Below are 5742 nucleotides of genomic sequence, written 5' to 3'. Positions count from 1 at the left end.
ACACTAAAGTTCCCTAAATAAATATTCTTCAACTAACTCGGAGTTACATATATATATATATATATATATATATATTTTGAAGAAAAACACCTCATTCATTCATCAGTAAACAATTCAGACATTACCATCAATCTAACACAGTCAGGAACAAATTCCATATCAACACACAGAATTACATAACAAAGCATCTTTTGCTTGCAAATGTGACACTTGATTGAATTCCCTCTTAATATATTAAATTTGCCAAGCAGCTGGACCTTGTATGAATAGCTTGAGTTCCTCCACAAGATGTTCATACTTTTGGATGTTGAGATTATCTCAAATAATCTGTGAATGGTAATAAAAACAAACAAACAGTCAAAGCTGCCCTAGCTATCTAGCTTCTAATCTGCACAAAAATCTATTAGGTGCTCTCATAGTTGCCAAAACTTTCCCGTGAATTTCTAATTATCACAACCCCAATACTTATTCAAGTGTACGTGTTCTTTCTCAACAGCTACATGATCACAGTTAGCCTTGACCCATGCATGGACTTACAGGTGGTGGCCAAACATATTGTTGTTCAGATCATGTCCCTAAACTGCTTTGTTGCACCCTCTCTACTTTGGCAGTTATCTATTATATATGAGAACTCTTGTAATTGATCCATTGCTTGGGCCAACAAGTAGAGTAGGATGAAGAAATAAGTTTTCATATATAATAGCATTGATGAAATTATATATAGTACTATGATTCTTTTGGTTGATCAAGTTTTTAAATAATTGTAAAACAATTATAAGTGTATCGTTACATTTTTCTAATAATTTAGAAAGACGCTATTTCATTAATGCGATAATGCAATTCACTCTTTTTTTGCATTATCTTAATTATAACGGATGTATTATATAAATTGGTCGAGTTCGAGTTAGTGGTGGGTAATGAATTAAGTTGTATTCATTTAATTTATATTTTAACCTGAGTTAATGGATTAAAACTTACCACCATATATATCATAGTACTTGATGTTCACAAATATATAGTTTATTTATTTGTTCAATTAAATTCAAATGTATTCACGAGTTACTTAATTTTGTATTCAATTAATCTATCTTATAACTTATTAATTTTGATAAGCAGCTCATGAAGTTGGTAGGACGATACTTAATTATATTGAAAAACAGTTAAGAATGGTAGTACTACTTATGAGTTTGATAAGGATTGCAACCAATGTGCCAAGAGCAAAAGTTGCAGAACATGATGGTGGCTTCAGTACGTTGCAGCTTAGCTTCGATCATACCAAGGTTCTGAACCCCAAAATCAAATCGAAGTATTGTACCTTAACTCAAGTGACCATAACTTGGTACAAATATGGAGGTTTCGCGTTTGTTCTAACTTAAACAAGTATACTATAGATATAGTAAAAGATGATCAATAGAAGAAACATCTGACTCCTTCAGGAAATGTTGTAGGTAGATCTATCCTCTCATGCCTCGACCATTGAAGGTAGTCCTAAATTGGCTTGTAGTTGGGACTTTAATGAAGGCTGGCCTAGTAATGTCCTCCTAGACCTCCAAGTTACCAAGATTCACCAGGTTTGAAGGAGAGACGTTGAGTGAAAATATATAATATGGGGATGTTTGGTTTGGAAATGCAGCGTCCAATAATATTATTAATTGCTTGCGACTGATCATTTTATTACCATTGGGGGGGCCGGAAAGAGAAAAAGCATAAGAAATAGTATGGATATTATGGAGGGCTAGTGAAAGACGGTCCCTAAGCTACCAAGCGTTTTGTCAACCATTCTGTGCTACCACTCATACCAAAACAGCCTCTCGTCCTAGTGGTGCTTCTTGCGGCCAGCCCTTATCGTCTTAAACTCAACTCGAGGAGGCCATACACACCACATCCTTCCATCTACTTGGGGACATGCACTGCCCTAAAGCGACGGCTCCTACTTACTGCTGCACCATTAAATGTTGCTTATATGGATCAGTTGCATGGTTTCGAGATTCCTCGAATGCCCTTTGCATTTAACTCAAGGAAAACTACTTGTCCATGCTCTTGAAAGTTGAAACAACCTTTTGTCCCAGAGACCAAAACAAAAGCCAAAGATCTCAATGAAAATTGCCCCCAACATAAAAGACCAACTTAATTTAGAGCTGGTTGACCACGCAGATCAGATGCATTGGTATTGACTCTTTAAGTTTTGGCACTTTTGCTCTATTATTATTAGTATTATTATTATATATTATATATTTCATGACCATTAATAATGGGATCGCCATGCAGCTATGCGATCCTATCTTCCCGAAAAAGCTATTCATTATAAACATCTAGTTCTACGATAATTAACATCATCGGATCCAACCAATGCAAGTATACATTCATAATTCAATCAACCACCTGTACTCTTAAAAACTTTATGTTAGTCCTCTATATATGAGCTGACACAAAGATTAAGAACGTTCTATGCATGCATTAAAATGCACATATGGTTTTAGTTTCTGGTAAAAGTTTCCTAAGAGCAACCTGAACAGGTAACAATATAATTTGTCTTTTTATTAATTCTTGTACCATTTTCGAGCTACTTTGAGAAGATTGCTTTCCACAACCATTGGACATAATATATATATATATATATATATATATATTAAGAACAGGACGGTACCTCATTTTCATTGATAGTCCTCACTTGTAATAGGAGAAAACTATGATCACAACCTGACACCTAAGAGATACAAATAAACCGAGGCATCACAAAAAAACCTCAATATCCATATCGTTCAAATACAATGCAAAACCAACCGAAGACAATATAACCTACAAGAAAACGTGGGAAAAACACATGCAAACAAGGATAATGAATTAATTAAACCAAAAGGCTTATCAGGCACAAACCTTATGAGACCTTCAAATAAGGAATATCAAGCTTGTCCATGCGAATGAGACCTCTTAAAAGACTAGGCAACGTATGATCTTCAGATCACCAATCAAAATTCAAATCCTCAACACCACACTTGGTAAGAAAATCAGTCACAACATTTCATTTACGAAAAATATGATTCACAATATAATTCATGCAATTAAGATAGTCATGTAATTCATCTCAAAAATCTTCTAAATACCAAATGTGGCAATCATCCTTAATAATCTAATTAACCAACAATTGAGAGTCAGTCTCAATTTCAACTCAAGAAAACTCAAGATGATAACACCTACGAATTCCTTCTAATAAGCTTTTTATTTTAGCAAAATTATTAATTAGTATAACCAAACCCATAGACACAGAATAAGCCACAAGTAGCCTACCTAAGTCATCATGAATATATATTATATATAGTATATTCGGTTGCTTTTTGTGTAGTAAATATATATGAATTCAAGCAAATAAGTGCTTAATTTAGACAATTAGGTGAAGCAATAATTCTGATATCTGAGTATTGCTAAAAAGAAACAGTAAATTAGGTTGGCCACAAGAAAAAGTAAATATTCATTGATCACCCTTCACGGGGAAAATTTCTGACAGCAATAAGACTTGTTAGAGCCTCTTCAATGGTACTGTCTCACTGACGTGCAATTTTAATCGGTATTACTCAGTTTTGAAGTATAGGACGATGGGAGAAAAAAATGTAGTTGCAGCAGATGGTTTGCTCTTGATCATTATAAAGTGAATTATAGGAACAGTTATGTCAGACAGAGAAACTTTAATGGTAGGCATAATGACTGTTTGCTTTCAAATTTAGCAACATTATTGAGCAATTATTATTACTTGATGGAGTTACCAGTTTCGGGAATTCCGACCAAATGGCCAATGATTTTAGGAAGGAATAGAGAGAGATTATCTATTTGCTTGTTTATTCATTTTAAAATCTAATGCACATTTAGAAATTAGTATATAGCTTTTTATAACCTTTTTTTTTTCAATAAACTAAACTTTTCTTTTTAAAAAATATTAAACTAAAATAAACATTTGTGGACAAATAAATATAACTTTAGTAGTACTTCCACTGATTTTTGTACTCTCGAGCCTCATTTCATAGTTCTCCTTTCTATAAACTTGCGTACGCGATGGGCAAATAAATAAAAACCCAAGTCTTTTAAAGTTTTAATCCATGAATTTGAGCTCTTCAGGGTCAAATTTAGGTTGTGTTTGGATGTTGAAGTGAGTTGAATTGAGTTGAGTTGAGATGATAAAATATTATTATAATATTATTTTTTAATATTATTATTATTTTGAGATTTGAAAAAGTTGAATTATTTATTATATTTTATAAGTAAATTTGATAAAATTATAATAATAAAATAATATTAAATGAAATTGATTGATATAATTTTTGTATCAAACGGAATCTTAATCTTTATTTTTTACTATTTTTACTTCTTTTTTTTTTTTTTTTCCACAAATTTTGTCGAGTTCGTTGAAACTAGTCTTCTAGTTTCTCTTACCCATGTGACATTGTTGCGACCTCCCTCCCCCTCCCCTGGCTTGAACGCCCTTTCCGTCAGAGTCCAGAGTCCCAGACGGCAGACAGCGCCGTAGACTTCTCAAGAGTGGCCGCACGTTGTACAGATAATGTAAAGCTGTCAGTCCCGGTTCCTGCATCACATACACGCACCCAACAAACACACTCAGTTTTCAGGCTTTCAGCCTCGCCAGGCCCCATAAAAGCGCACCCTTTTACACAAGTCTTGTTCTCCAAGCCACCCTTTCCATACCTGATCATACCACACCATACTGCTTAAAATCTCGATCCCCACTTCATTTTATTCACTTTATTTTCTTTCAGCGGGCATTTAGGTTTTGGGAGTAGTGGAGAGAATGGGTGTGATTGGATTTTGCTTTGATCCGAATGTGGTGGTCCCTTGCGGGAGGAGAAAATTGATGAGCTTGTTTTGGAGGGTTAGAGCAGAGGTAAGGAGACAAGTAAAGGCTCGGGCCAGGCAGCAGAAGAGGTTCAGCTTTCACTATGATCCCTTCAGTTATGCCCTCAACTTTGATAATGGGAATTTTGGTTTCTTCTGTTAATAGTCTCTGTCAACAAGAACAGAGCAGTAGAAGAACCAGTAGTAGCTAGTCGGAGTAGATGATGGTGTAGAAGAAAAGGTGCTTTTTGCTTCTTTTTTTTTTTTTTTTCCTTCTTTTTTCTCCTTAGCTGTATATTTGTCTGCTGTTTAAAGACAACGTATGCGACTAGAAGAAGTGGCAAGAACTTCATATGTTTTACTCGCAACACTTCCTTTCCAATATCCAAACTTGTCTTTCTGTTTGGTATAATTGGTAACTTTCCAAATCTCTAGACTCTCAACCTTTTCGAGTCTGAAAATAAAACAAAACCACTTTGAAAGAGCAAGAGCTTTATCAGTTGAATTGCCGCATCCAGAAAACGCAAATTTGTGACGGGATTGCGCCTGTATGATGCTTCGTAATTTTATTTTCCTTCATTATTTTGGTAAAAGGTTTCAATCTTAGGGGATTTGATCATGGTTCGGCAGGCACTTCATGGCGGAGGCTTCTTTCTCTTCAAATTAAAGTCGAGGAAGACAAAGCTCTGAACTTTGTCTACAATGCGATTTCATTATCTCGTAATTACTGGGACTGTCTTGTTTTGTCCATTTTCTGTGTGGCTTTACGAATTCTGTTTCTGCTGCTTCTTCCAGAATGAGACTGTGATGGTGGTGGTCCAGCCTTATACAACAATTATCGTTATTATCGTTTTGCGTGTCCGTATTTATTACTAATGGTTGAAACTTTTGAAGAATGTT

The sequence above is a fragment of the Juglans regia genome, chromosome 6, assembly GCF_001411555.2.
Source record: "Juglans regia cultivar Chandler chromosome 6, Walnut 2.0, whole genome shotgun sequence".
Lineage (NCBI taxonomy): Eukaryota > Viridiplantae > Streptophyta > Magnoliopsida > Fagales > Juglandaceae > Juglans > Juglans regia.
The sequence above is the reverse complement of the archived record's forward strand: the minus strand, read 5'-3'. Positions refer to the sequence as shown.